Genomic DNA, 12,589 nt, shown 5'->3' with positions numbered 1-12,589 from the left:
ATTGTGAGCATGGCGCAGGACCAGGCAGTGTTTCCTTCTGTAGAGTATAGGTTGTTATGAGTCAGAACCGACTCAACGGCACCTAACAACAACAAAAAGAACAGAGGTATAATTCTACTTTTGTGGTCTGTTATGGACTGAACTGCATCCCCAAATGATATGTTCAAGTTCTAACGCCCAGACCCTGTGAATGTTACCTTGTTTGGAAATAAGGCCTTTGCAGATATAATTAGTTAAGTTACATAAGGTCATACTGGAGTAGAGTGGGCCCTAACTGAATATGACTGGTGTCCTCACAAAAAGAGAGAAACACAGAGACAGATGCAAAGTGAAGATGGCCATGTGAAGACAGAAAGAGACTGGAGTGATGCTACCACACCAAGTCATGCCTAGAATCATGAAAAGCTAGAAGAGGCAAGGAAGGATCGTCCACTGGAGGCTTCAGGGAGTACATGGCCCTTGATTTTGGATTTCTAGCCTTCAGAACTGTGAGACAATAAACTTTTGTTCTTATAAACCTCCTCAAACCCATTGCTGTCAAGTTGATTCCAACTCATAGTAGTGACCTTATAGGACAGAGTAGAACTGCCCCATAGGGTTTCCAAGGCTGTAATCTTTACAGAAGCAGACTGCCACATCTTTCTCCCATGGAGCGGCTGGTGGGTTTGAACCACCGACCTTTCAGTCAGCAGCCAAGTGCTTAACCAGCGCACCACTAGGGCTCTTTATAAGCCTCCTACTTCGTAGTAATTTGTTACAGCAGCCCTAGGAAATTGACGCACGCTCTGAAACAGGGGTGCTGGGGAGGAAGATAATACCGCCATTGGTCCAAGGAAAGATGGAGATCCAAGATAAAGTCAGGCAAGTACCAATTTTGTAAGGCTCAGTTTTCATACAGAGAACTTAACTGAAGAAAATCCAGTGAGGATCTATCTGTTATGGAGACAAATTGTGCCAGCTGAAAGGAAAAATAGGCCTAAAGGTCCTTCAGGTTTAAATCCTTAGGAGTTCACGTCCTGGCTTTTGTGCTCATTTTTATTACAATTCCCTTATAAAACTCTTCCTGTTTTTTGAAGTTAGAGACTCTGGTTGGCCAATCACAAGCAACTTTTACTCAGATTAAATCACAACATGAAATAAACTACTGCAGGAAACCACAATGACAGACACACTGACTTGGGGGGTGGGGACAGGCAGAAACAAGGTAGTTTGAGATACAGTGTCTGGAACCTAAGCTACACGCAGACAAGACCAACAAAAGTAGTTTAAAAATAAATGGGTTTTCAAGCTAAATTTTGAGTGTCAAGGTTTTTTTTTTTTTTTTTTCCAGACTAGCAACATCCTTTTAAAAGTCATTTACCCAACTGACAAATTTTGACAGACTGATGCCTCTGTCAAAATTCAATGCTCAGAATCAGAATCTCATGTGTAAATAGCCCTGGTATAAAAGATGCAAATAAATTATATAAAATTAAACCAAAAAAGTATCCGTTTTGTCAAATAGTTTGTAGGCCAAAAGGTTAAAGATGTTGGAAACGTAGATAAACATGGCCTTGGGCAGGGAATCATGGCAGTGTGGATTTAAGTAAATGCTTTCTTTTTATTCCTCTCCTTCTCCCCTGCCCCCTAGCTCATATTTTCATGCTTCTAAATATGGTGAGAAAAAAAACCCATCAGAGGGTAGAGAAGAAGCAAGGGAGGGCTGGGTGTGAGGAAGGTGGATGAGGGAGGGCTAGTTTATCTCACTCAGTCAAGTAGGTCACATTCATGCTGTGCCTAAAAGGCAGGAGGAAAAAACCAGTTAGATGAAGGAAGCCTGTTCTCAGCTTGAGAAAAGGGCGGAGGAAACTTCCTCACCAACAGCACCTTTGTGAAGGTGGGTTGGAAGCAGGGTGAGTCATCAAGGTCAATATTAACGTCTTTGACAGACAGCCTTCACCTTTTTTCTCATCTTATTGGAGAAAGTTGCTTAACAGCCCGTTTAGAAAATGTCATGGGGGATTTCTTGCTTTGGGATTGTGGTGTGGACACGAGAGCGCTGTTCTGAGGTAAGTGAACTACCTTGAGTAACAGGCGGTTTTTCTCATCAGGCACCCTCTGTCTCGTGTGGGGTTCCATCAATTAGCGCAGATTGTGAGAGAGAAAAGAGGTCTCAGAAGACAGTCGGGTGACTTCTCTGGTTGCTCCTAAATTTTAGGGAATAGTATTTGCCCTGGAGGTTTATGGATGGGCACCATCCATAAACTTCAAACTCTATAACTAAATGGGACAAGAGGGGCAAAGAGCATAAAATTTATACGTACAGCTGGGAAGGGCAATGATAAAGTTTTAGCCTTTAAGGAAGGATTTATAAGCCATGTTCTTAATTGTCGCATGTTTTCAACACTGTGGTTTAAAAGCAAAAGAGATTGCCAGATGAAGCCATTGATCTTGATCCTCACAAATTGCTTCTATCAGAGACACAAGTGCACATGCCCTGTCTTGGACTGAGTAAACCATAAAAACCAAACCCATTGCCATCAAATCGATTTTGACTCATAGCGACCCTATCGGACAGGGTGTAACTGCCCCATAGAGTTTCCAAGGAGCGCCTGGTGGATCTGAACTGCCAACCTTTTGGTTAGCAGCCATAGCACTTAACCACTATGCCACCAGGGTTTCCTTGGACTGAATGGTGTCCCCCAAAATACATGATGGAGTGCTGACCCCTATACCTGTGGATGTGATCCCGTTTGGGAACAGGGTTTTCTTTGCTATGTTAGTGGGTTATGTTGGTGTAGAGTGTGTCATAAACCTAATCACTTCTGAATTATAAAAAGAGCAGATTAGATGCAGGAGCAAGCACAAACGGACAAAGATAGATGCCATGTGAAGATCGCCAAGGAACCCAGGGGTTACAGAAGCTGAAAGAGACAAAGATCCTCCCTCAGAACTGACAGAGAGAAAGCCGTCCCCCAGAGCCTTCCCCTGAGCTGCGAAAAAATATTCTTTAAAGCCACTCACTTGTGGTAATTCTGTTATAGCAGCACTGGGAAACTAAGACATGCCCTAACTCACCATTTCAGAGACTTGGCCACGAGTTGTCATCTGAGGTGTTGATCATCAGGAGGCAACCGTCACTGAGTTAACTCTAAGGGGAGACCTTCTTTAAATGTACTGTGCACAGACATAATCCAAGGGGCCTGATACAAATGGAGAGTCCTAAGTGTCAGCCCAGAGAAGCTACCTCGGTCACGGAACCTAGGAACCTGCTTTTTATCTAGCGCTCCCAGTTGATTCTGCTGCAAGTGGCGTGAGGACCCCTCTCAGGAAATACCGCTGGGAGCTGAGAGTTTGAAAACAGTTCTTCAGAAGTCTGTTTGTTTAGATTACAAGTTCAAAGCATGAGCTGCAGTTTGGCAGTTGATAGAATGATGCAAATGTTGTATGAAAAAATATATGTAAATCTAGTTTAAACGGGTCCGAGTTGATAATTTTGCTCTGTGTGTCTTGGTTAATAATGCCAAGAGTGGCTCAGTTGAATGGTACATATAAACTCATTAAATCTCAAATATTTATTTTGGGTGTTGGCACAGCCCTTTCTCTTCTTCAGCTACGTGAATAGAGAAATGTCAACAGTCATCTGAGTTGTTCCTTCACAGCACAGCTCTCTTTATTGTTGCAGAAATCCTCTGCCTCCACTTACCCTCCCTCACCGTGCGCATTTGCTTTGGCGATGACCAGCGTACAGGGGCTTATGCAGCCAAGGCTCAGGTGGGGCGGGGGATACAAGTGCTGAGGTGAGTTGCCTTTTTTGTAAGCAGACTCTGGGTCCACTTCTCCATCTATCTCAGCAGCAGTGGACTCTGCAGCTGGACAGAGTCAGGAAATGATTTTTTGGCAGCAATTTGGCTACTCAGAAAAGGTGCCCAGGTGGTACAGTGGTTAAGTGCTCAGCTGCTAACCGAAGCTCAGTGGTTTGAAACTACCAGCCACTCTGCGGGAAAAAAAATGTGGCAGTCTGTTTCTGTAAAGATTACAGCCTTGGAAACCCTATGGGGCAGTTCTACTCTGTCCTGTAGGGTCGCTATGAGGCAGAATCGACTAGATGGCAACAGGTTTTTGGTGACTACTCAGGAAAAAGAGAACACTGCATCTCCTGGACTTTAGGGCTTGATTGTTACACACACACATACACTTACATGCACACACATTTACATGCATACACATTACACAATGCATACACATCACACAATGCATACACGCCACACAATGCATACACACATATATGCATGCACACACATTTACGTGCATACACACCACACACATATATACATGCACATATGTGCATGCATACACATCACACAATGCATACACTCATATATGCATGCACAAAAATGTACGTGCATACATATCTCACACATGCTTGCACACACACACACAGTTTAGGGATAATGACAATTTCCAGGTTGTAATCCATGATTTTTAACTTGGAGGAAAAGAGCATGCTTTTCTGAAGGATAAAGTACTCAGTTTATTTGTTCCCAAATTTTATGTCTCTTGTAACTTTAAATGGGGGGAGATCTGTTGTTTATAGCCTTCTGCCATAGGGAAAGTCCAGAATATTGGGCAATCACAACTCACAGTGAAAGGTCACTTTTTTTGCAGCATATTTTTGTAATTCAGGGTTGATTCATCCCACATTGAGATTTTCTAATAAACATCCTTCCTGACAACATTGGAAAGGACAGTAAGTGGAACAAATGAAATCACCCTCAAGATAAAGGCTGTGGTGACAATGGTGAATGACAAATTTTTAACTGCTTCTCAACCTTGAAAAACATGGTTTTTCTCAATTTTGATTGCTCTGCTAGAGATTAGATGATGGATTTACACTGGTGCATTCCTGCCCCACAGGGTTTCCAAAGAGCGGCTGGTGGATTCGAACTGCCAACATTTGATTAGTAGTTGAGCTCTTAATCACTGTGCCACAAGGGCTCCGTTGTTGTTGTTAGTTGGTGTCAAATCAGCTCTGACTCATGGTGACCCCATGTACAACAGAACAAAACACTGCCCAGTCCAGCTCTATCTTCATGATCATTGACATAGAGTCCATTGCTGTGGCCACTGTGTGTTTTAAGTGCCTGCCAACGTAGGGGGCTCATTTTCTAGCACTAATCAAACAATATTCTGTTGTGATCCATAAGGTTTTCATTGGCTAATTTTTGGAAGTAGATTGCCAGGCCTTTCTTCCTAGTCCATCTCAGTCTGGAAGCTCTGCTGAAACTTGTCCACCATGGGTCATCCTGCTGGTATTTGAAATACTGGTGACATAGTTTCCAGCAACACAGCAACACACAAGTCCCCACCGTACAACAAACTGATAAACAAGGGGTGTTACATTGGTAGAGCATTTTGCATGTCAAAGAGTGTTTTAATGTGAAGTAGGCAGGGAAAGTATCGCTATTCCCATTTTTTCCCTTGGTGAAAAAATTATGTACAGAAGGGTCGAGGGCTGACCTGGCACCAAAGATGGTTTGGTAGCTTTGGTGGTTTTGGTGGCGATTGAACACATACCCTGAAGGCTCACCTGCTGGTCTACACCACACCGCCTCCTGGCCAAGTGCTTCTCTGTCTCCTTTTTAAAACCCGAAATCTGTTTGTTTCTTTATTCTTTTGGCTTTTTATTTTTTCAACTTGTTCTCTAAATACAAAATTCAGGCTTGTTTAGTTTGAAAGATTTTGCCCTTAAGACAAGATTTTTAAGCAGCACTTTATGTATAATTTGTATCACTCATTGTCAAACCTTTTGACAGAATTGTATATGTTCCTTTGGCATGCCTCTTGAAAATTTGTATCTGAAAAATTGTCTTCTTTGAATAACTAATAATATATTTCCTTTTATCAGAGAGGAGAATTATGTACTTCTTGTTTTCCAGAAATCTTTGAGCTGAAATTTTCTATTTAACCATTGACTTTGTATTATCCTAAATTCACTTTCTTCTCCTTCTATGAGGTTTTAAATTTTGTATTTCAGCTATCTTTTATATGTACCTTTTATTATGAACCACAGCTTTCAAGAAACAGGTGGGGTGTATAAGTTTTGAATAAACATTTTTTTTTATCTGAGTGTAATTTGCTATAAAGTAAAAACATCAAATGCCCAAAATAATGCTTTAAAATTAAGTGGAATTGTGTGGGTCACATAATTCAAGTTTTTATTCTTACAAACACTCTAAATCTTGTTATGGAAGAAATTCAGTGTATAAAACGACACTAAGCAATGCCAGGTTTTATAACAAAGGGCATAGAAATAAAATCAATGTGCAAGGGAAGTTAAGGAGTTAGATGCAAGAAAGCTAAAGTTTAAATTTATTTTTAAAGTATTTTCAGTCACCTCCTATGCATGTGAAAAAAGGACAATGGATAAGGAAGACCGTAGAAGAATTTCTGCCTTTGAATTATGGTGTTGGCAAAGAATATTGAGTATATCATGGATTCCCAAAAGAATGAACAAATCTGCCTTGGAAGAAACAGCCCCCAGAAGTCCTCCTCCTGTCTTCTCCTAGTCACTACTCCACTCTAGGGAGACACCCACTATCCTGACTTCTAACACCATACTTTTGTTTCTCCTATTTTTGAATCTTATATAAATGCTATCATATAGTCTGTACTCTTTTTGTCTGCCTTTGTTCACTCAGTTGATGTTTGCAAGATTCATCCCTGCTGTGAGTATAGAAATAATTTGTTCACTCTTATGGCTGTATAGAATTCAATTGGATAAAACCAAAATCTATTTATTAATTTGACCATTGATTGAAAATTTGGATTTCCAGTTTGGGGACATTATGGGTAACGCTGCAATGAACATTCTTGTACATACGTACACATTTCTATTGAATAGATACCCAGTGTCTTGGTTATCTAGTGCTACTGTAACAGAAATACCAGAAATGAATGGCTTTAACAAAGAGAAATTTATTTCCTCACAGTAAAGTAAGCTGGAAGACCAAATTCAGGGCATCAGCTCCAGGGGAAGGCTTTCTCTCTGTCAGCTCTGGAGGAAGGTCCTTGTCATCAATTTTCCCCTGGACTAGGAGCTTATCCGAGCAGGAACCTCCAGTCCAAAAGATGTGCTCTGCTCCTGGCACTGCTTTCTTGGTGGTATAAGGTCCCCATGTCTCTCTGCTTGCTTCTCTCTTTTATATCTCAAAAGAGATTGGCTTAAGACACTCTCTAATCTTGTAGATCTCATCAATATAACTGCCACTAAGCCATCTCATTACATCATAGTCATAGGATTTACAACACATAGGGAAATCACATCAGATGACAAAATGGTAGACAATCATACAATACTGGTAATCATGACCCAGCCAAGTTGACAGATATTTTGGGGGGACACAATTCAATCCATGACACCCAGGAATGTAATTGCTGATCTGAGGGTATGCGTTTGATCATCTCGTAAATACTATTAGTTTTCCTGGGTGGTGCAAAGTTAACATGCTTGGCTGCTAAATGAAAGGTTGGAGGTTCAAGTCCATACAGAGGCACCTCAGAAAAAAGGCCTGGTGATCTACTTCTGATAAATCAGCCATTGAAAACTGTGGAATGCAGTTTTATTCTGACACACCTGGGGTCACCATGAGTTAGAACTGACTTGACAGCAACTGGCTTACTGGTTTTCCAGTTTTCCAAAGTGATTGCACCAATTTATGCTCCCCAAACAGTGTCTGGGAGTTCCTCTTCATCCTCATGAACACTTGGTACTGTTTGTCTTTCTCATTTTGTCATTTACGCTACATGGCTGTGTAGTGATATCTCATTGTGCTTTAAATTGGTGTTTTCCAGGTAACTAATTCATCTGTTGCATTTTTTAATATACCGCCTATTGTTTAAATAAAATGAGATACCTGCATACACAAAACAATACAGACCTATACATATAAAACAAAAACTATTGGAAATATAAAAAGAACTTGATAAAGCACATATATAATGGAAGATTTTAAATATTCTTATTTCAGAATCCAGCAGATCAAGCAAACTTTAAATGACCCATAAAAATAGGACTTTGATAACACATCCATAAGCTCCTGTGACGATACATTATAGAAATTTGCATCCTAAGAATAAGTTTTCCTTAAATGTTTTTTGTCCTTTGAAATTTACAAAAATCATTTAGGACTTGATGAAAAGGACATTTCAAAGTAGAGATTTTAGAGCCTTCAGTCTCTGATCAAATCCAATAAAATTAGATAAATTGTATCAAGAGCCAATCTTAAATACTTAGAAATGAGAGATCACTCTCATAGGGAATCCCTAGAGCAAAGAGGGAATCAATTATAAGTTATCTTAGCAAGCAACTCAAACTAGGAGACTTTATACCAAACTAATGGGATCCACTTAAAGAAAATAGCCTTAAATATGACCTTATTCCTTATTATGGAAAAAATTATTTAAATACTGATAATTAGAGTTCATCTTATGAAATGGGAAGAGGGAAACAAGAAAACAAAACCAAAAAGATCTAAGAAAAGGGAGTTGATTAAGATAAAAACTGATAATAATGAAAAAGACACAAAGTCTATTAAATCCTTGGTTATTTAAATTCAAGATTATGGTTAAGAAATATCTTCGGCTACTAGCTGAAATGTTGGCAGTTCAAACCCACTCAGAGGCCCTTCAGAATATAGGCCTGGTGATCTGCTTCCGAAAGGTCATAGCCTAGAAAACCCTATGGAGCAGTTCTACTCTGCACACATGGGGTCGCCATGAGTCGGGACCAACTTGATGGCAACTAACAAGGGCAACAAGCAACGCTGGGTGAGGGACCTAAAAACAAGTGCATCACTTCTCTGGTTAGGTAGTTTCCTTCTCTGTAAAAGAATAATAATAATACTCAAAACGGTGTAAATGGTTAGAGTAAATTTTTAAAATGTAGGATTGCTTCAGTGCAATTTAAGCAGTGTAGACTTCACATATGTATGCTATTATGCTAACACGAGAATGCTAAAGACTTGAAATTGAGGCTCTTTTAAAGGGCGGGTGAAGGTTCTGTTTCTCATGGAGGACTTTGTACCATATGTGAAGAAAGTGCCTGAAGTACCTTCGTCTGCAGGGGCCTTTACAAGTCCAGGAGAGGTAACTCCTGATATTTTACAGTTTGCAGACATTTCCAGACTCTCTCCATACTGTCTGTGGGAGTCATAGGATTGATATCAAACATGAATGTATGAGAAATTGTTATAATGTTATATATAGTAGATACCAGCAAACAAACATGAAGTTGATCTTCAGCTGGAAATAGAGGACTCAGATCTTCAGGGAACTCTATTACCTTGAAATCTGACCATGCTGACTGGTCAGGTTCTCCCAGCCAAATGTACCTGCTAGGCTAGTCCTCACAAGAAGTCAAACATCCCTGTTGTAAGAGGAGAACATTTTTTTAAAAAAAAACCCCAAACATCCAGAATGACCGGAGTGCCTTATGCTCCATGTGGTTTGAGGCTGGCACAGAACCAGATGCCACCACACAGGAGCCTCTGTCCCTGAGTTGGCAAACAGCCAGGGAAGGCGGAAGGGCAGCCCAGGATGAGGTCCAACTGGCAGTATCTGTGGCAGCTGGCTGGGCGTTTCTGCCTTGGAGAAGAGTCAACAAGAGGTGAAGTCATTTTCTGTGCTTATGTCTCAGCCAGAAGTTTAAATGCAGGCATGTAGGGCACTTTCCTAATGTTACATAGAACCTGCCTTGTCAGCTCCAAATTTAGGATTCACACATGATGTGGGTGATCATCGTCTGTGAGTCCCTGGGCTGTGCCTGTGGTGGCAGTGTTCCATGGACGGGGAGTAGGACAAGGCCCTGCTAGGGGAGCTGCAGGAGTCTGTATAACACCCAGATACCGAAATAAAGAGCAGAAACCTACGAGATTGGCTCTGCTTTAATGGCCCTGCTTCTCAGAAACATGCCATTTGCTAACTCTTGTACTAAAACATGTAAGGTTGTTACTTGAGGGTTTTTCTTCCAGCATGTAAGATACAGATGAGTGTGCTATGAGTTAACCTGTGTTCTAGACCCACATCTGTCATAAGCTGGCTGATGTCTTGGAAAGCCTCTTCTCTTTGCTTGATCTCCTCAACTGTATATGAAAGGGGAGACAGATTACTTGATCTCTGAACAATACTTCCAGTGCAAACCTTCCTAAATTCTCAGAGTCTGTACTTTTATTTCCTGTCTCTACACGCAGCACTTACCTTGTGGCATGGCCCCTGGGAGCTTCCAAGAGGAAGTGAAGTGCAGGAAGCAATTTTCCCTCATGGTAGACGGCTTGTGCCTGCAGCCATCTGGACAGCTGTCCTGTCTTTTTTTTTTTTTTTTTTTTAAATAATATTTTATTCTGTTTTTAGTTTACACAGCAAATTAGGTTTCCATTTAATAATTTCTATACATATTGTTCAGTGACATTGGTTATATTTTTCACAGTGTGTCAACATTCTCATTATTTCTGTTTTGGTTGTTCCATTTCCATTAATCTAGTTTCCCTGCTACTGCTTTACCTTCTCATCTTTGCTTTAGGGTAACTGTTGACTGTTTGGTCTCATATAGATGATTTTTTAAAGGAGCACAGTACTCACGGGTGCTCTTGTTTATTTTATGAGTCAATCTAGCTGAAAGGTGACCTCCGGGAGTGGTTTCAGTTCCACGTTTAAAGAGTATCTCAGGGCGATAGTCTCGGGGGCTCCTCTGATCTCAACTGGTCCAGTAAGTCTGGCCTTTTTTAAAGAATTTGAGTTTTGTTTTACATTGTTCTCCCATTCTGTCTAGGACCACCTATTGTGTCCCTGGTCAGAATGGTCAGTAGTGGTAGGTGGGCACCATGTAGCTCTTCTGGTTGGCGAGGAGGGTTATACCCAATGGGGTGATCAGCAGAAGGGAGCTGATGGACATGCTGTCCTCTATCTCCTCACTGGGTAAGTACAATGGGGCTCAGCAGGAGAATGGTCCCTACCAGGGGGTGGTTTAGGAACAAGGGAAGGTTCCCATACAGGAGATCACGTGAGGTGACTCTTAAGATAAGTGGGTGGCTTTGGGGGAAGGGAGTGAGTGGTGGATAGGGATTTGAGGCAGAAGCAGCAGCACTATCAAAACATGGGGTGGAGAGCCTGTTAACAGATTTTCCAGGACCAGAAAGAGGGTGCTGAGAGGGCTGACAAGGCAGCAGCAGTCATGGTGGCCCCAGGAGTTTCTGGACCCTCTGTTTACCTGCGCCAACTCCTGGCCTTGCCTCCTGGCCACCTCTGCTGGCTCTCATCTCAGAGTCTGATCTCCTAGGTCAGATTTCATTTCTCTGGCTTTTGATTCCACGTGAGCTCTTAATCAGTGATTGGGGTCCCTATCTAATAAATTGAAACTTTCCAATTTTTGATATGTTAATATGCCTGTAGGCATAGTTTGGCTTTTTCATGCTGAGTAATTCCTACTGGGCATTCAGCACTCCTCTGATGGCTGTTCTTAATACAATTTGTCTGATCTTAAAGTTTTTGTGTCGTGGTTGTCATTAAGAACTGACCTTATGTTTAAATTCTGAATGACCTGCACTTACATTCAAGGCCCTTCCTATTGATATCGTCAGCTAGCGTGTTTTTTTTGTTTTTTTTTTAAATTCGTTATATGAGAAATCAGTGTTCCAGGCAGGTTACCAGGACCCTCCACCAGAGCGCCTCCCCCTTCCTTCTCCCCCATTTCCAAGGACACTGGCCGGATGGCAGGGAGAGATGGAAAATGTAATCGGATGTAACTTTAAGGAATGCTTTTGACACAGTAGAATGTGACTAGCTGACTCTCTAAAAGGCGCATTTTCTAAGAAGAATATAAATATTCAATGTCCTGGACCTCACAACTGCTTCCTCCTATAGCTGGAAGGCAGGCCCGCACAGAAGGGCCTCTGGGGTCAGCTTGCCCCCTCACCCTGTCTCACCCCAGCCCTACCCACTTCATTATTTATAAGACGTGTCTCCTGTTTTCCATGGAGAAACTGTTCCATTGAGCTTCCTGGCTGGGATATTTTGGGACTGAGAACTTTGGCTGTTGGTTTCTTTTTCCTCTACCTTGTGTAACAGCTCCAGTTCCTAGTTCTCTTGGGCTCTCTCTCCTCTCCAGCTGCTTTCTGGGCTACAAAATAGAGTCTCTTTTATTTAGCATGTTGCTTGAAGAGTAAGAGACATATTAGTACCTGCAGCACAATGCTTATTTACGTCCCTGATATTATTATTTTAGATATAAAACATATCAAGTGTGTAAGGGACAAGAGCATTTGTTGGGTTGCATTTTACAGTCATGAAATATGGAAAAGGTCTTGCCCGAGTTTAGTTTGTATTGAGTTTCAGAGTGAGAGTCCTGCACAGTATGCTTCCTCTAAGCCTGTTTTGACCTGCTTTTCCTTTAGCCAGATGGCCATTTCTTTTTGATTGGGAGCTCTTGTACCAATTTTCACTTGTGTGGCCTACTTGGATGGTGAATGAGCTATGGAATGGAAAAAACATTGAATGCACTAAATTTAGTGATGTCAGACTCCACAGTAGTGAGGACACAACTTAGACATCAGTC

This window comes from Trichechus manatus, unplaced genomic scaffold (genome assembly GCF_000243295.1).
Source record: "Trichechus manatus latirostris isolate Lorelei unplaced genomic scaffold, TriManLat1.0 scaffold00168, whole genome shotgun sequence".
Lineage (NCBI taxonomy): Eukaryota > Metazoa > Chordata > Mammalia > Sirenia > Trichechidae > Trichechus > Trichechus manatus.
The sequence above is the reverse complement of the archived record's forward strand: the minus strand, read 5'-3'. Positions refer to the sequence as shown.